This window comes from Lynx canadensis, chromosome D1, assembly GCF_007474595.2.
Source record: "Lynx canadensis isolate LIC74 chromosome D1, mLynCan4.pri.v2, whole genome shotgun sequence".
NCBI lineage: Eukaryota > Metazoa > Chordata > Mammalia > Carnivora > Felidae > Lynx > Lynx canadensis.
The window spans coordinates 26,983,877-27,004,151 of NC_044312.2; the positions used below are offsets into that span (position 1 = coordinate 26,983,877).

At 39.3% G+C, this 20,275-nt stretch overlaps 1 protein-coding gene across 2 annotated transcripts in view; it reads right to left on the reverse strand.

Annotated features, from left to right (window-relative positions):
* The window catches only part of ZBTB44 (zinc finger and BTB domain containing 44), a 68,495-nt gene extending 49,596 nt beyond the window's left edge, over positions 1 to 18,899 (reverse strand). The window contains exon 1 of one of the 2 annotated variants that reach the window (XM_030330757.1): positions 18,791 to 18,899. The gene's annotated coding sequence lies outside the window, so the exon portion shown is untranslated. The remainder of the gene's footprint in view (positions 1 to 18,790) is intronic. The other variant, XM_030330758.1, reaches the window with a different exon arrangement.
* Positions 18,900 to 20,275: the final 1,376 nt, after the last annotated feature.

Genomic DNA, 20,275 nt, shown 5'->3' on the forward strand with positions numbered 1-20,275 from the left:
GAGGCTGCTTGGGATTCTCCCTCTCCCTCTACTCGCATGCCGAGGCCCTCTCTCAAAATAAAAAAAACATTTAAAAAATTGTTTAAGAAAGCCCAGAAGGGTTAACCAAATCAGTAACTTAATGGAAAATGGAAGTAGAACCTAGATGACTTGGTTCTTGGGAATCTACTGTTTTGTACAAAATCAGTTAAAAACAGAACTTGGAGCCAGTATTACTAAATTGTGACAAGAACTCTTTCCATTGCTTTGGTAATAGTGTAAGAATAATTGTTTCCACACAGGAACAATTGTTCTTATTAGAATAAAATTTTTATCTTACTACTTCTAGAACTCCTATTCAATCTGTTCAAATTAGTAATGAACTATCCTGAAAGTGACAAACTGCTTTTATACAACTAAAAAAGCCAGACTCAGGTGGGAAAAAGTTAAGAGTCATTGCAGTAAATATCTTTCTAAATCGTCAAACTGATACAATGTCAAATTCTATAACAAAACAATGTCTGAAAAAAAAAAAAACCAAAAACTGCTATTGAGCCAGAATTGTGAAAGCTGAATCTTAGTCGTAATATTTGTTGTACAACACTATGGAGAGGAAAAAAGTGTGAAAATACCAAACATTAGCCTATTCTGATGATCTGAATGTCCAGGGAAAATACATCTATCTACAGTTACAACTTTTCAATGTATAGGGGCACCTGGGTGGCTTAGTCGGTTGAGCATCCGACTTAGGCTCAGGTCATGATCTTGAGGTTCATGAATTCAAGCCCTGCATCGGGTTTGCTGCTGTCAGCCTGTCGGCACAGAGACTGCTTCGGATCCTCCTCCTCCTCCCCCGCTTGGGCTCTCCCCAAAATAAATATTTAAAAAACAACTTTTTAATCCATAAATATAAAAATCGACAATAAAGTCTTTTAAAAACACTATTACCTTTAATTTTTTAACGAACTTACCAGCTCAAATCTTCCTAATAACCATATATATATACATACCTCACATCATAACTCAATTTCTACTGAGGCTTTGAATTCTAGATATGCCCTGTCTCTTTTAACTACAAACATTGTTATAAGGATGTATGTTCAATCTTTTGACACAGCACTATGTATTAATTAAAAGAATTATAGTTTTTCACATTGCCCAAACCCGGTAACAAATTTCTCCACCTCAGATATAGTTAAGCTTTATTAATTTCACTATACTTGTTACCAATTAATATTCTAATGTTGCCTGGAGACAGCATGTATACTAAGAAGCTTTGTAGTTCAGACAGATCTAGATCTTAATCAGGATTAAATGAGCATATGGAAAGCACACAATGCCTAGCACACAGTATGTACACAATATGGAACAGAACTGAGTAATAGATGAACTATCCTTACTGATAGATCTTTGACTCTTGTCAACTCTGGCTGAATTCCTGAACTTCAATTCTGGGTCTCTAATGACCAGCTAAAGCACTAGACAATTACTTCTGAATGTGTTTGCCATGTTTCAAATTCACCATCCAAAACTGAACTTAAATTCTCAACTGATATTTCATGGAGAATTTCTAATTTTTTTTTTTTAAATTTTTTTTTTCAACGTTTATTTATTTTTGCGACAGAGAGAGACAGAGCATGAACGGGGGAGGGGCAGAGGGAGAGGGAGACACAGAATCGGAAACGGGCTCCAGGCTCTGAGCCATCAGCCCAGAGCCCGACGCGGGGCTCGAACTCACGGACCGCGAGATCGTGACCTGGCTGAAGTCGGACGCTTAACCGACTGCGCCACCCAGGCGCCCCGAGAATTTCTAATTTTGTTAACGATGGTTACTTTGAATTTCCCAGTCACCCAGAGCTTAAAATCTAGTATTCATTTTTGAGTCACCCCCTCGCCTCCTGTTAAAACCTGGAAATCTTCTCTCAGCTACCATCCCTTCACAGGCAAATTCAGAAAAATTATAGATACTTCCCTACTAATCAACTTTTATTGATAAATCAAAGTCATACTCAGGAGCAAGACTGTTAAATATGCCTACTTCCAAGAGATGATATAAAATGGTCCTGCATGGTCATTTAAGTCTTTGCTCTCTTGTTTGCTCTCTCCATGCTTCATTTTGAAGTGTTTATGGATATTGTTAAATCCAGCAAAGTCAATAAACACCAAAAACCAGAAGAACATTGAAAGTGTTGACAAACAGGTAATGGGGGAGGTGTGTGGGGGTGGGGTGGGAGGGGGGCACCTAGTTGGCTCAGTTGGTAGACCATGAGACACTTGATCCTGAAACTGTTAAGTCTGAGCTCCACATTGTGTGTAGAGATTACTTGGGGGGAAAAAAAAACTAAAAAAATTATATCTTAATATAATTAATTTAATTATACCTTAATATCTTAATACTGCTATAAAACCGTTTTGATGTTGTAAACCCTCTGAAAGGTTCTGAGGATTCCCAGGAGAGTCCCCACACCACACTATCCACTACTTTAATGTTTAATGTTAAATCAAGAAATGGTTAGAAATCTGCAGACAAGAACTTAAAGGCTAAACAAGGTGAATGGGCTGCTTAAATTCTGACCAAGCCCAGAAAAAGTTGGTTCCTTATCTTCAAATCTGCACATCAAAACTTACTAAAATCTTGGGGCCCCAGGGTGGCTCATTTGGTTAAGCGTCTGATGTCGGCTCAGGTCAGGATTTTGAGTTCAAGCCCCGCATCAGGCTATCTGCTGTCAGTATGGAGCCCTCCTCGGATCCTCCCAACTACTCAAAATAAATAAAAACTTAAAAAAAAAAAAAGTACTAAAATCCACTGTCACTTAAGACCATCATAAAGGAGTAGTGTGTGTGTGTGTGTGTGTGTGTGTGTGTGTGTGTGCGCGCGCGCACATGTGTATACACATGCTATCTGCTTCAACAAATTTGCAATGTAGATGTAATAGCTCTATTTAGGTCAAAGATAGTCAAGGAAAATGTTTACCTGGCTAAGAGGAATAGAACCTGCTGGAGTCCCAGGAGTTAGAGCTGCTTATTTGAACAGCAACAACAATAAACAAGCACACAAAACTAGCCAGCTAGGTGTTTTCATCCCTGAATTTAAAGCCTAGAATTATGGGGGCCATCTTGGAATCATAAGGAGAGATACAACCTAAGGATAGCAAAGCAAAAAGTTGAGAACTTGGGTTCTTAATGAGGTCATTGAATTGCTGAATAACCAACTCTGAAGCTATCTTACTCCAGGATTTCTTGTTTTGTTTTTGTGTGAAATAATAAATGTCCTCAATGTTTAAGTCACTTGATTCAGGTTTTCTGACCCCAAAATGAATATTCATATACAGATGTACTTCAACAGGCCCAACTGACTTCATCACCGTTCCTCACGTATGTGAAGACTTCCTCTTGAAGTTCTCTGGCCAATGAGACCACCAATACAAAAGCAAAAGACCTGGGAGTCATCTATGACTTAAAAAGGTCACTCTCCCCAATAGGTCTGTGTCCTAATCCCTGGAGTTTGCAAAAGTTACTATTATGGCAAAGACTTTACAGGTATGGTTAAGTATCTTAAGGAGATTGCCTGGAATATCCAGGTAGGCCCTAAATACAAACATCAGCATTCTTATAAAAGAGAGATAAAAGGAAATCTGACACCCATCGGAGAAGGTGATGTGAAGATGGAGCAGAAATTAGAGTATTGTGGCCACAAGCCATAGAGTGCCTGCAGCCACCAGAAGCTGGAAGAGGCAAGGAATAGATTTGCCCCTAGAGCCATATGGAAGCCACTCAGTAGGAGTGGGTACCTGCCAATACCTTGATTTCATGGCAGTGATAGTGATTTTGAACTTATGGGCTCCAAAACTGTGAGAGAGTACGTTTGTTACTTTGTTATTATTATTAAAAAAATTTTTTTAATTTTTTTTATTTGAGTGACAGACAGAATCCCAAGCAGGCTCCACGCCACCAGCACAGAGCCCAATGCAGGGCTCGATCCCACAAACTGCAAGATCATGACCTGAGCTGAAACCAAGAGTCTGATGCTTAACTGACTGAGCCACCCAGGGGCCCCTTATTATTTTTTAAAAATGTTTGTTTTGACAGAGAAGGGGGGGGGGGGCAGAAAAAGAGGGAGAGAGAATCCCAAGCAGGCTTCACATTGTCAGTACAGAACCCAATGAGGGGCCTGAACCCAGGAACCGTGAGATCATGACCTGAGCTGAAATCAGGAGTCAGATACTCAACCAACTGAGCCATGTAGGTACCCTCCTTTGTTACTTTAAGCCTTCCACTTTGTGATATTTATTACAACAGACACAGGAAACAAATACAACTTTTATCTTTCCCTTTTCTTCCTAACATAGACTTGGTCTCTGAAACCGATCTCAAATCCATCCTTTCCTTTCTTCATTAGTCATTGCTTTGGACCACTCAAACATTCTGACTGGTCTCCTTGCCTTTAGCCTCACCAACCTCGAATTAGTCCTTCACCATTATTCAAATATTCTCTAATATAATCATCATGGGGCACCTGGGTGGCTCAGTAGGTTAAGCACTGGACTTCGGCTCAGGTCATGACCGCACGGTTCATGGGTTCGAGCCCCGCATCGGGCTCTGTGCTGACAGCTCAGAGCCTGCTTTGGTTTCTGTGTCTCTCTCTCTGCCCCTCTTCCACTTACACACTCTCTCTCTCAAAAATAAACATTAAAAAATTTTTTTCTAAATATAATCATCTGAGTCCAGCACTTACTACCTCATGCCTTATCACACAAAACAACTCTTTTTTCTTAAATTCTCATTTCAGAACATTTCTTTTTTTTTTTAAGTTTATTTATTTTAAGAGAGAGAATGCAAGAGAATGTGAGTGGAAGAGGAACAGAGAGAGAGAGGGGGAGAAAGGATCCCAAGCAAGCTCCGTACTGTCGGCACAGAGCTTGATACGGGGCTCAATCCCACCAACTGTAAGATAATGACCTGAGCTGAAATTGAGAGTTGAATGTTTGACTGAGCAACCTCGGGGCCCCACCACACAAAACTAAACAGTACACTTTGTTCTTTTCAGCACTTTCATATACATTTGATATTGATTTCAATATACAAAACCCTTGAGATAAGGCAGATTATCCTCTTCCCATTAAATTGGTGAGGAAACTGAAGCTGAGAAGAACTGACTTATTCAAAATCATAGGGCTAATAAACAGAAAACCATATCCTGATGCTAATCTTTCTTACTGTTTCATATTCTCTTCACTCTACATTTTTAGATGCTTTAGGCTGTTATCTTTCCCTTTCTACTCTCCAATATTAACTATTTGCTCCAAACTGATTTTGACTCATTCTCCAATTATATATAATTTCCACTTCTGTAGGTTTCATCCCTTTTTGGAATTCCCTCCTCATTGCTCTCAACAGGTCAAATACTACTTTATTTCCTCTTCCTTCTACCCTAGATTATCAGCAATACCTCTCATTAGTATGTCACTTTTTATTTTCTATTTTAAAGTTTTTATTGATTGATTTAGAGAGACCAACCGTGAGCAGGGGAGGGGCAGAGAGAAAGGAGGCAGAGAGAGAATTCCAAGCAGGCTCCACACTGTCGGCCCGACTTGGGGCTTGAACTCACTAAAACTGTGAGATCATAACCTGAGGCAAAACCAAGAGCCAGACACTCAACTGACTGAGCCACCAAGGTGCCTCTGTATGTCACTTTTTAGATTACAATATGCTTTCAAATATATTTTCTTTGGATCTTAAAGACCTTCTGAAGTAGATAAGGAAAACTCTTTAAAGAAAAATAATATCAGAGAAAATAAGTGGCCTAACAGGGGCTTAAAATCAGAAACTCTGACTTTAATTACATCCTGTCCTTACTTTATTATTAAGCTATGCTGCCTTTCCCTCCATCTAACTCCTGCAGTATTTTCTGTCTTGACCACTAATTTGGCAGTTGATATAATATCAATTTAGGTTTACCAGGGATTATACTCTGTCTCCTCTCCAAGGACAATTCCAATATATTTATGAAATCAATCATACCCGTGTTCTTTAAAAATCATTTCATAAGTGCTTGAGCTAGAACTGCTGTACAATAAACTGTATAATACAGTGTATAATTTGATCAGTTTTAACATATATCATCACTACGATCAAGATACGGAAAATTTCCATGACCCCTAGACATTTGTGCCTCTTTGCAATTTCTCCCTCCTACTCCTCTCAGGAACTAATGATTTGCTTTTCATTTTAGATTAGCTACATTTTCTAGAATTTTACATTAATAGAATTATATAATATAGACTTTCTTATTTATCTGGCTTCTTTCACTGGGTATAATTATTGAGATTCATCCATGTTGTTGGGCTCAAGAATCTGGCTTTTTATTACTGAGTGCTGTTCTATTTGTATAGATATACCAGAATCTGTTTATCATTTAACTGTTGACAGACGTTTGAGTTATTTCCAGTTTGAGACTATTACAAATAAAGCTGTTATGAACATTTGTGTAAAATCTTCATGTGGACATTACATGGAGGTTCTTAATAATTTCTTTTTCTATACAATTTACATATTATCTTCTTTCTAGTAACACTAATTATAGTGCAGTGATTCTCACTGGGCATCCCTTTATGGCCACAAAAGGATCATTGCTCTACCTCAGTAGCTTACGTATAATAGATGATCAACTGTTTACAGATCTTGCTGTCTTCTAGATCCACATGCTACTTAAGAGACTGAGGTTGTGTGCATTCTATAAATGCCTAACAGAAAGGGCAATTAAAGAATGTTGGAAGAAATGTTTGTGGTTTATGGTGCTTATTTCTGGAATAAACATATTCTTTTACATTGAATTACATTATTAATAAAAGTGTAACTGCAAACAACAACAAAATAAAACTTGAAACAAAATACATGAAGTAAAGAGTTTAACATACACAACATGCAAATATTTTATAGAAAACCTGTTAAAACAGCTGGTTTAAGAACAGAAGAGCCATAACTCAAAGTAAAAACCTCATGCTAAAATTACACAGAATATGAAGGAACTAGTGAAAATTGCTACTCAATTACTTCTCTCTCTAAAAACTTATTAAGTTACAATAGTATGTTTTTCACTATTATTTTCCTTAGAATCAAGATTTTTTTTCCTTTACAAATATTATAGTACCACAATTTTAAATTTTGTTCTAAGAAAACTTGTTATTCTGTTGTCAGTCTAAGCAAAACCAAATATATGTATTTTTCTATGAAAGGAAGTACACTTTTTAGAATGGATTCACATGAGTACTCATATTTGAGAACACTTTTACTTTCTCTGAACACTTATAAAGTATATGTGATCTTTAATTTGATGATGGTTTATTTTCCAATAGTCTTCCTTAAGTGTTTATTAATGTTTTCAGGGAGAATTTCAAAGAGATTTCTGTATCTGAGCTATAAAGAAATCATTTAACTTTTATAACTAGCCATATTTTATAATCAAACAAAGATTTCAATCATTTTCCTACATGAGGAAGTCCTTCTTAGTTCAGAATTTAAGAGACTGAGATTTACCTGGACTAAAACAATAAATCAATTAAACTTGTAACACTCAACTATTAGAATTTCCTCTCATTGCTGGTAGCCAGAGTCACGCTGATTGTTAATATCTGTATCAAGAGAAGAGAAGTTAATATAGATTGATTAACTCACCAAGTGTCTTTATCTCTTTCTTGGCTCAGAATTCAGAGAAAGTAGTTTTTTAAATTGTTATAAATGAGGAAACTAAACGTTAAATTAACTTGCCTGCAGTCCTATAAATAAATAAGAACAGGATTTGAACAGAGGTCTGACTAAAAAATTCAAATTCCCAGTCCCTTCCCCTATCCCATCATGTTGCCATTCACAAGGATTCAATCATAATACACAAGGAGTATCAGCTTTAACATCAATTCACTATTACTAGAAAGAAAGCTTGAAGTCGGGTCTTATTCACAGATCCTTACAGGAGCAAGTTAAATTCAAGTCAGTTTTAGTTAATTAGCATTTAAAGAGTTCTTTTTTTTTTTCCCTAAAGAGTTTTTAAGTGCTCACATCAACTACTGGAGTTCCAATGTGTTTGTTTTAAGATATGTACACAAGTACAGTGGCTTTACCCAACAGGCCTTTGCACTGCTGCCAACTTTATTTTTATTTTGAGAGAGAGAAAGCACAAGCAGGAGAGGGGCAGAGAGAGAGGAAGAGAGGAATCCCAAGCCAGCTCTGAAATGTCAGTGCAGAGCCTGACGTGGGACTTAAACTCACAAACCCAACCGTGATATCATCACACAAGGAGAAATCAAGAGCCAGACGCTCAACCGACTGAGCCACCCAGGTGTCCCTACTGCTGAACTTTAAATGTGTCTTATTATGGATTCAATCTTGTCTCCTCCCTGTCCAATATGTTGAAGTCTTATGCCCCACAACTGAGAATGTTACCTTATTGGGAAACAGGCTCTCTACAAAGGTAATCAAGTTAAAATGATGTAATCAGGATGTCGTTATATAAAGGGGATATGACACACAGGGAGAACAAGTGAGGACTGGAGGTATACTGCCACAAGCCAGAGGCAAGAAGAAAGGCATAGAAGGGATCGTGCCTGGGTCGCCTGAGTGGCTCAGTCGGTCAAGTATCCGACTTTGGCTCACATGATCCCATGGCTCGGTGCTGACAGCTCAGAGCCTGGAGCCTGCTTCAGATTCTGTGTCTCCATCTCTCTCTCTCTGCCCCTCCCCCGCTCGCACTCTGTATCTCTCTCCCTTCCAAAAATAAAAAACATTAAAAAAAAATTACCGAAGAATAGATAGTTCCCTCATAGGTTCCTTCCCTCAGAAGGAACCAACCCTTCCAACAATTTGATTGTGGACTTGATTTAACTACACTAAATTTTAACGAACTCAATATTTCAATTAAAAGGCAGAATAGGGGGCGCCTGGGTGGCTCAGTCGGTTGAGCGTCCGACTTCAGCTCAGGTCACGATCTCACGGTCCGTGAGTTCGAGCCCCACGTCGGGCTCTGGGCTGATGGCTCGGAGCCTGGAGCCTGCTTCCGATCCTGTTGTCTCCCTCTCTCTCTGCCCCTCCCCCGTTCATGCTCTGTCTCTGTCTCAAAAATAAAAAAAAAACATTAAAAAAAATAAAAATAAAAAAAATAAAAGGCAGAATAGGATTAAAAATGCAAGCCCAACTATATGCTCTTTATAAGAAAGAAAGAAATAAAAGGACACAGGTATGTTAGAAGATACACCATGCAAACAATAAAGACAGGCTGGAGTGATATTTTTAATATCAGATAGACTTCAAGACAAAAATATTACCAGAGATACAGAGGTGTGTAACAATAAGAAATGTGTGTGCACCTAATAATAACAATGCTTTAAAATACAAGCAGCAAACACTGACAGAATTAAGGAGAAAGACAACCTGTAAAAATACTTGGAAATTTTAATACCCCTCTCAATAACTGGTAGAATTGGACCCCCTTCCAAAAAAAAGTCAGTGAAGACATAAAAAGATCTGACCAATACCACCAATCACCTTGACTTGATATTTATAGCGCAGAATACACAATCTTTTCAAGTGTAACACAGTATGCTTATCAAAACAGATATGCTGGGCCATAAGACAAATCTTAATAAATTTTAAAGTAATGAATGCACACAAAAGTGTTCTCTCTACGTATACACACAATTAGAAATCAATGAGTTATTGAGAAAACCTCAAATATTTGGAAATAAAATGTTGAAATAATCCATAGGTTTATTGAAGGAATCAATGAGGGAAACAGAAAAGTATTTTTTATTGAGTAATAATTAAAATACATTATTAACATTTGTGGGATACTGCTAAAGCAGTGCTTAGGGTAAAAATTATAGCTTTCAATATACATATTAGAAAAGAATGTCTAAAAAAAAAAATCAATAGCCTATGACCATACACCCTGCCACCTCCCATTAGGATGACTCCGATTAAATAAAAAATCACAAATCACACAGAAAATAACAAGTGTTGGTGAGGATGTGGAGGAAAAAAATCCTTGTGCACCATTGGTAGGAATGTAAGTGCAGCCACTGTGTAAAACAGTATTGGGGTGCATAAAAACTTAAAAATAGAATTATCATATGATCCAGCAATTCTACTTCTGGTATATACCCAAAAGAATTGAAAGCAGAGACATGAACATCTATTTGTATGCAAACATCCATAGGAGTATTATTCACAATGGCCAAAAGGTAGAGATACTCCAAGTGTCTGTCAACAGATGATGGATAAACAAGATGTGATATATACATACAATGGAATATCATTTAGTCTTAAAAATGAAGGGATTTTGATAGGCACTACAATACGGATAAGTCCTGAGGATATTATGCTAAATGAAATACGTCAGTCACCAAAGGACATTGTATGATGGTGATATGAGGTTTCCAGAGTAGTCAGAGTCATAGAAACAAAGTAGAAGGATGGCTGCCAGGGGCTTAGGGAGGGAGAAGAATGGAAAGTTATTATTTAATGGGTACAGAGTTACAGTTTTGCAAGATGAGAAGAGTTCTAGAGATGAATGGTGGTGATGGTTGCATAACAATGTGAATGTATTTTATGCTACTGAACTGTACACTTAAAAATAGTTAAGGAAATAAATATGTAAATGTATATTTCACTGCAATTAAAATGAATCAGGGCGCCTGAGTGGCTCAGTTGGTTGAGCATCTTGACTCTTGATTTCGGCTCAGGTCATGATCTCAGGGACCTGGGATGAAGCCCTGCATCGGCTCTGTGCTGAGTATGGAGCCTGCTTAAGATTCCCCCCCCCCCCCCCCCCCCCCCCCAGCTCTTTCCCCTACTCACACAGGTGCTCTCTAAATTAAAAATAAATAAAAAAATTAAAACAAAATTTAAAAAATCAATGGCCTAGGCTTCTACCATTGAATAGGAAATAGAGCACAGAACAAATTAAAGCCAAAATGGTTCTTTAAAGAGAATCTTTAGCTACAATGCAAAATTGATAAACCTTCAGCTAGAATGATGAGGAAAAACAGAGGAGGAAAAAGCGGGTGGGAGATAGCAAAAAGAAAACCTGGAAAAGATATGCAGAATGACCAGGATGGTAGAATATTCCAAAAACCAAGGGTGCAGAATATCTCAAGGAGTGGTTTTCAGTGTCAAATGCTGCTGATAGATCAAATAAGATATAAACCAGTCTATTCAATATAATCACAAGGAAATACTGATGACCTTATAATAGCACATAGTAGAGAGTTAGACTGCAATTGATAAAGAATGTACAGAAATGAGGAAGTAAAAACTGTGAGTATAGACAATCCAATCTGAAGAAGTCTGCTTCTAAAGATAGAGCAAGGGAGTTCACTGGAGGGAAATAAGGGCTCAAGGGAGGATGCTGGTATTTTTATAGAATGGGAGAAACTAGAGAATGCTTTTCCCCCAGATTTATTATTTTTATTGTGGTAAAATATAGACAGATTGTTTTGATAGTTGTTGGAAAAGACTCAGAGAAAAAGGAAAAGTTGAAGATACAGGAAACAGTGATAACAGACAACACAAGGTCCCTGGACAGGGAGAAACTGGATTCAATGCCTGAGTGAAAAAATTAGCCTTAAACAGGAGACCCAGTGACAGGAAAAAAGAGTTCAAGGAAGGGTGCAGTTACAGTTTATAGGTGGGTGGTGACAAGTAGTGAGAGTTCTTGTCTGACAGCTTTGGCTTTTATGTTATTTCTCTTTGAAACTATAGGTAGAGGTAGAATGCTGTGAAGAGAGGAGATAAAGTACAATTTTGAGGAAAATGAAACATGAGAAATGTATGGAGATAAAAAACGCAGAAGGACGGCTAGGAGGTACTGAAAGACCCAAATAAAACTGGGAGACCACAAATTTGTGGTGGCAATAATCTATGGTTTTTGAGTTTTATCTCAATAAACTGTAAAAAAAAATAATCAATGACTTTGAATTGTTCTTTAAAAAAGAACAATAATCACAAGTCAATATTAACACTTATATAGTAGTCAATATGTACCAGGCATTGTTCTAAGTACTTTTTGCATATTAAAAAAATTAATTCTCACACAATCTTGGAATAGGTATCCCGTGGCATCTTCATTTTACCAATAAGGAAAACAAAGCACAAAGTTAAGGGAACTGGCCCAAGACCACACAAGTAGTAAGTAAAAGAGTCAAGATTTGAACCCAGTCTGCTCTTAACACTATTCTGTACTGGCTCTCAAAGTAAACCTAGTTGAGCAAAGTAGAAAGAAATGAGGAAGACATAATACCAAGTTGGCCAAAAAAACAGAGGCAGTGACTCCTGTAATACAAACAATTCTCACAGAAGTATGGTTTGTATAGTTTTATACGGCACGCAAAAGGCACCAAATATAAAAGCAACTGTGCTCATACAGTAACAGAAAGTCACAAAAAAAGTGAGCAGTGTTGGCAGATCCAAAGAAGAAAGGAGAAAAACAAAGAGCCAAAAAAAAAAAAAAAAGTAAAATTCAGGTAGTCAAAACATAAAAAGGACAAAAAGATAAAGTGGAAGGAAGAAAACATACAACACACATACACCAGTAAATACCACCAGTAAAAGAAATACTAAATGGAAGCAAAGTAGGTATGTCTGAGTCCCTGAAAACTCATACATTTAATTTTTCTGTTTAGACCAAAGATGTCCCAATTTTATCAAAGAGCACAAATAAGATATTTAATAGAAACTAGTATTGAATATGCTTGCTTTTCCTGCTAATAGTAGGTGAGGATCAGACACTTAGCAAGTTAAGATCTAAATTAAGAGGAAATCAGTTAAATCTAAAGTTGCTTCAGAGGCCAGAGGGGCAGTTCCACAAAATTCTGATTCCAGAGATTCAGTCTTGGTTATATGCTACCCCAACACGTATGTAGTTGTGCTGAATACATCCAAAACAATCAAAGCCAAATGAATAGCCAATTCCCTCAACACATAGAAATACATACGTTTTAATAGCTGTAGGATAGCAATACAGAATACAGAAACTATAAATTGAGTGGGTATAAACCAATTGTAAGTTTTAAAAGCTATACTAAAAATTATTAAAATAGGAGAACATTCAATGTGGAAACAAGGACAATGTTCTCCAAGAAGAGTGACACATTTTCGTCCACCACTTTTCACTATTCTAAGAAGGAATTAGCAATACGACATACCATGATGATACAAGTCAGTGATTTACTCCACAATGAGTTATGTAAAAATGTGCTAAGTTCACCTTTGGCACTAATAATGTTAGTGAAGAAATTAATGTAATAGTCAATGTACCTTCAAGCAGGAGTATAATATAAATCTAATGTATACAATCACTATTTTAGATCCTGTGACTAAGAATCTAGAGACTTCCAGCTCATTGCCTAAAATGGGGTGATGTATTTCTAACATAAAGAACAAAAAAACCAACGTGGCTTTCAGTTTAACAGGGGATAAATTTTGCCCAATCATTCTTAGGTATCTGGAGAATCATCTGTTGCGGTCATCAACGTGGGACATTTAAAGTAAAAACACCCCAGGGGTGCCTGGGGGGCTCAGTCAGTTAAGTGTCCAGTATCTGGTCATCAATGTGGGGCATTTAAAGTAAAAACACCCTAGGGGGGGCCCTGGGGGGGAGGGAAGGGGCGGAGGGGGGGAAGGGGGCTCAGTCGGTTAAGTGTCCGACTTCAGCTCAGGTCATGATCTTACAGTTTGTGGGTTCCAGCCTGCATGGGGTTCTGTGTTGATAGCTGGGAGTCTGAAGCCTGCTTCAGATTTGGTCTCTCTCTCTCTCTCTCTGCCCCTCCCCTACTTGTGCCGTCTCTCAAAAATAAAGGTTAAAAATTTTTTTTTAAAGTAAAAACTCCCCATAAAGTTTGTATGAAAAGTATGCTCAATAGCAGTCTACAAAATATCAGAAAACTACAAGGGGAAAAATATATACATACATTTGATATATGTAATATTTTTAAAGATATTAAAAAAACTATAGCCGGAAGGAGCCTAATTAATTAGGGATCCCCTAACTAATGAAGAAAACCCCTTTAAAAGAGCCTTTGATGCTTGACCACTTTCAGCGACAAGTGTTTTATCCTTTATAGGCTAGGAAGACATACTAAAAGTTTAAGAGAACCATTCTAGGCATAGAGGATATCGCACGTTACTGGTTTTTATACAGCCATCAAAATTGTCTTATAATTACAATATACTGTTAATCACTCCCTCCAACATTATGAAAAATTTCAGACAAAGCAGAAATTTAAAGAACTTTACAAATGAATGCTTGCATAACCATACCTAGATTCTACCATTAACATTATAATACTTGATTTATCACATATCTATCCATCTGCCAATCCATCTTGCTTTCTGATGCTGTACTATGTAAAGTTTATTTATTTTTGAGACAGAGAGGGAGAATCCCAAGCAGGTTCTGCACTGTCAGCACAGAGCCCAATACGGCGCTCGATCCCACAAACCCAGAGACCAGGAACTGAGCTGAAATCAAGAGTTGGACTGGACTTTCAAACAACTGAGCCACCAAGGCATCTCCTAAACTATGCAGTTTCTGAAGCAAAGTCTGATAGTAATACTAAGGAGGTATAATAAACCTGACAAGCACTTGGGGCTCTTGGCATGTAATCTTCGGTGTTGCTACAGGACAAACATCAACCATATAATTCCTTTAATTCATGGTGAATGAAAATATATTTTATTACCCGTTATATTTAGCTATGAGGTGTACCAAAGTAGTAAAATGCTAATTCTGATGACAGACTTGAGTTTGAAACCTGGATATCAGTTTCCTTACTTGCTAAATAAGACATTAGGCAATATCAAGAGTTAATGTGAAATTTAAATGAGATGTTGTATGCAATGTTTAGTACAATGCTGGCTTTTTGAAAGGGCACAACAAACGTTAGCAATTATCATCATTAGCATATTCGTCCATTCAGTCTACCCACAATAGGTTCTACTTGTTATGTGGTTATACATACCTATGCAATTATTTGTGGCATTTTCCTCCTACTTTGTGTTCTAATAATATTGGGAAATCTATTTTACTGAGATTAAAGAGAGAATGAGGGGGAATAGGTCCAAAGCACATGCATTCTCCATTTTCCCACTCCACTCCCTTAAGGAAATCTATATTCACTCTGTTACCAAAAGCAGTAGTGGTATACACGAGGAAAACACACTGGACACATCTTTTGCTTTTTAGCACCTGGGTAACAGGTGATTGATAAACTGCCTAATTGTGCTCTGCCCACTTTAGATAACCACTGCTCCCTCCTAATCCCTCATTTGAACACAATTATAATTTCTATAAAATTTTGCCCAATCCAAATAAAATGTGCTGTCGTCACTGATCACATGTCCAAATGCCTTTTATATCTGCAGAAAGCATATGTATGTCAATTTTGTTGTGTGGCATGCAAGTGGATGAAAGACACAAAACTTCCACCACCTACATACACCTCTTTAAAGACATGATTTTCAAGTAGAAGCTTGTAAAAACAAGCTTGAAATCTACTTTTCTGCTCACCTTGGAAGATTAGTCTTAATGTTTTCTCTTTGCCAGAGGAATCAGAATCTAATTGCAAAACTTAAAATTACTCCTATATCACTTCAAGCAAGTAACATACTCTGTCTACTGATAAACCTTCTGAAGTTAAGATATATATTAGATATTAAAAGGTATGGCAAAGATAAAGAATACTTCATCTTAAAAATTAATTTGGGTGAGACTTCTTTAGCCATACTTTCAAAAAATTATTTTGTCTTTTGAACCATGTATTTTACATATTCAAAAATAAATACAACTCTAAAATAATAAATAAAACCAATGAACCATATCAAATTGGTAGCTAAACAAACAGAAAAATATTCCAAGGGACTTCTGAACACCCTAAGTATTCCCATTATACACCCTTCATAGAATATATTCTAAGGACAAAAATAAGGGCAAAGAACTCTTAAAATTTGGGGGAAGTTTAATGATAGTAGAATATTGTTACAGTTATTTTTAAAATGACTGCATGTATACACAGTAGGATAAAGTTAAGTATGTTAATTCTATTAGGCACCAAGATTTTCATTTGAGACAAATATAAAATCAAAGAAGTCTGCTATGTTAAATCTGAATTGGATATATCACTATGAACGTATGATTGAATGAGCAAAAAACATTTTTCAGTTCTCTCCTCTGAAAGGGCCTCGAAGCAATGATATTCCAGCAACAATGAATATGCCAACATCCTGATCTTGGTTTCTACATACCATTGCTCACCAAAAAGAACCAAGACTCCTTAAACAACCCATTCCAGATCCAGAGCAAAGAAAGTAACAAGGCAAGCGTAGGGTACCTTGTGCCAGAAAGCACCCCAAGAGTGCTTCAATGGCAAGGAGGAGTTAAAAAAAAAAAAAAAAAAAAGACACAGGAGCCAGGGTGAAAGAGTTCCTACTGTCCAAATGTGGGGCAATTTGATCGAAAAGAAAAATGACTGTAATGGTTTATTCAAAAAAATGCATGCATTAAAACCCAGGAGTCCATAGTGTGTCATGCAAAAAAGGAAGAAAAAAAATCTCATTTGCCATCATTGGGGTAATTATTTCCCTAACCCTTTACTCTGAATATCGATCACTGAAGGGAAGAAATTAAGCATTTACTCCACATTTTTTTAGGAAGAACTTTAGTTTGCCCCTAGTTAATGATGAAAATCTTTCTTACAGAAAATCTCCAGTAAAAGTGATTTACTCAAAAGTCACCAAGGAGTGCTGAAATCACTAAGTAAAAGGTAGGATATTTGCTTGGTGTCAAAGTATTACCCCAAGGCTGTGTACAAATCACAAACAGGCAAACCACACCCTTATAACAGATTTGGTAGTCACCACTTTAGTGGTCATCTGGCATCACTAACAATGTAGCAGTCTGACATTATCTCCCTATTTATGAAGCAATATGAAGTACATAGTATTACCTATTAAAAATATTCTTGCCAAAGAAGTTTAACTTCAAGCTAATCAAGTTTTTCTTTAGACTTAACTTCCAGTAACAGAAAATTCAAGGGGATAGGGGAATAAATTAAAAGCCACTATGAGGAAATAGGTAAGTCTCGAATGTGGGAGCATTTATAAGACAGCTGCTTTGGCCAACTAAGTGTCAGAAAAAAAAAGGGAGATGGGTACTAATCTTTTTAAAAGGGACTAAAGGCATAATCATCAAATGCAATGTATTCATCTTGACCAAATACTGAAAGGGAAAAAATTTCTCAAGGAGGCTTTAGAATAAAGGGGAAATTTGCATATGGATTATTTAGATAATGATATGGGGGTTAAGTAGAAGACTGTCCTTATTTTAAGGAAATACATGCTGAAATATTTGAAGGTCCTGATGTTTACAACTTACTTTCAAATGTTACGCACAGAAAGACAGGGAGAAGACAGGAAACAATAAATGTTACTGACCCTAGGTTGTGGAGTATTCACTATTTTTTTCTCAACTTCATAAGGCAAATTTTTCATGATAAAGTTAAAAGTGCACCTGTACTGAAAAGCAAGGTAGAAAATATTCCTACACTGGAATTATATCTGGGTACAAATTTCACTTCTAGTTGTGGCGCGTGAGGCAATTGTCATTAAATATGTCTCATCTATAAAATTCAAGGAATAGTATCTAAGTCATTAGGTTGTCCTGAGAATTAAATAAGACCACATATGTAAAATGCCTAGCAGTGTTGCACAAAATAAATCTTGTTTCCAGAATTAATGAATGTTAGCCTAAAATACGAGACTACAGGAAAGCATGATTTTCACATTGCGTGATAAGGAAACTACATTAGCTACAATTAAATACTATTAACCACTGGCAGTCAATGTGAAGTAATGAGGGAAATGAAGATTTATATAATGCTTTTTTCAATCCAATAATTCCAACTGAAAGCCTAGGCAAAAGGAAATCACAAAATTTTTACCTATCCAAACTATTTTCCATCTACCAAATTGTTCAGTTTGTTTATGGTATTAGCCTATATCCGAATAAAACTGTAAGAAAATAAGTGGAAGCGAATCTCTTCCTGACCTCAATAATCTACTTATGTGTTGAAAAACTTAAGTTTTTGTCTTCATTTCTGTAAGTTCCAATAAAGTATACAATTACTGGTCCTTATTTTAAATTCCGGTTAAGATTCATAGAACTCACAAGGATGCAATTTCCTTTGATCAGTTCTAATATACTTGTCATTTCACTTGCAGGTAACCTCTTTTCCTGGTTAGGCCAACAGAAAATGACTAGATGAAGAGTGATCCTCAGGTAGGGAAGAAAAAGAGGTGCTCGCTGTTATTATTTTTTAAGAGTGCCACCCTTTTCTTTCCAGCACCAGAGAAAAAGCAGCAGGGGAGAGGGGGAAAACAGTGAGGTCTCAGGCTCGACCAGGTGAGAGGAGGTAACACCTCTGCCTTCTTTGGGTTAGGGTGTCGGGGCAAACGGGCATGCAAATGATGGGGAACACCCTGAAAGATCGGGGTGATTTCTCTTGGCGGGGGGGGGGGGGGGGGTGAGGGGGGGGCAAGGCTAGTCTCCTCCCTGAAGGATTAAATGCCACCGAGGGGACCCTGTGGGGTGTCTCCCGGAGCGGATGGGGTAACAAGACCAGGCTTTCCTTTCCGTCCAGCGCCCAGATGGGGGACGCGTGGTGTCAGCCCCTCGGCGGGCGCACCCCGAAGACACAGGCGGCGAGAAGTGGCTGGCCCAGACCCCCGCTGGGACCGGGCGGCCCTCTCGCCCTCCCCTCCCCATTACCTGCGGGCGGCGGTGCCGGGGCCCGGAGGCCTGGTGCTCCTCCTCCTCCTCCCCGCCAGGCTGAGGCGGCGAGGTGGCGGCGGCGGCGGCGGCGACAGCCCGGGGGGAGGGGGCGGAGCGCGCGGCTCGCTGCCTCTCTCCTCCCCCGGGAGGCTGAGGGGACCCTATCTCGGGCCGCCGCGCCTAGGCCCGTGGACAGCCTGTGGCTGGGGCATGGCGGTACAACCAGCAGCGTGCCTGCGAGGTGGGAGAGTGCGAAGCGGCTGGAGGGAAGCACCCGCGGCGCTCAGAGGGGCCTGAGGGGAGGAGCGAGGGGGCCCGGGGCGCCGCGCGCGGGCGGCCGTTGGGGGCGGTTGGCCGAGGGCAGGCGGCGGTTTGGGGAGCGCGGCGACGGCTCGCGTTTTTCTCGGCGGGGTGGGGAAGGGGAAGGGGAGTGAGGGGAGGGGAGGGGGAGGTTGGGAGGGAGCCGCCGCCGCGCGCGTGCGGGCCGGCGCCGCGGCCGTTGCCGCTCCGCTCACTCCAGCCTGTTTGGGGGCACTTTGTTTGTGTCCCACAATGCTCTGCGCGGGCGGCCGGGCTGGGGAAGGGGAGGGAAAGTGGGCGGGGCGGAACGAGCTCGGAGGCGGGGCGCCAGCGGGGTGGGGGTCGGGGAAAACGCGGTTAAAGCGCAAGCGCAGAAGAGGCCGCTCCCGGTCGTCGGGACTAGAGCTGTGGGTGCCTTGGTGTCCTTGCACACCCGTGGGTTTTGACACCGTCTGTGCGTGTTTATGTATACGTACACGTGCGGATTTACATTAATATGCGGCATAAGTACTGCCCAATTTGTCCTTCCTCTAGCCGTCCCCACTTAACGCTGAGAGAAGCATTTCTAGGCATGGTTCACGCTTCTTGCATTTTTTTTTTTTTCTTTGAACTGAAAACGAAAGAAACTCCTCGTTTCTTGAGTGGTTTCTGTAGCGGGGCTGAAACCGGAACGCCCAGCCTCTTTCTCTCGGTGAGGTGGGTGAGTCAGTAGTCCGCCCATTTTTCACCCTGGGAACCAAGGCCAGCGAAGAGGTAAGACCAAACAGGTGAGGGACGCGGTCCCTTACTTTGTAGACAACAAGCCCGCGGCCGGTCTGCCCGATCCCGAACTGCCTTTGCACCCACTGGCATTCTCTCAAGGTGCTCTAAGATTGTTCTAGCATTTCTCTGGGCGATCTGGCAGGAAGTGCGTTCTGAAATGACTGGAGAAATCAACACTCAAATCTGTCTCATTACCCCCAAACACGGGGGCACCTAGAGCTGTTCAAAAAATGTGCCAATTCCTTACACAACCTCGAGTCTCATTTTATTACACCATCACTTCCTCGGGGCCTTCCCGCGGGGGGAGTGTGCGCTGCACCCCAAAGTGACCGATACTGCCTGAGGGATTTTAAAGTTCTTGGTCTACTGCAGAGTCCTGTAAAGTGTTAAAATACCCAAGACCCTAAGTGCTCGTTTCCG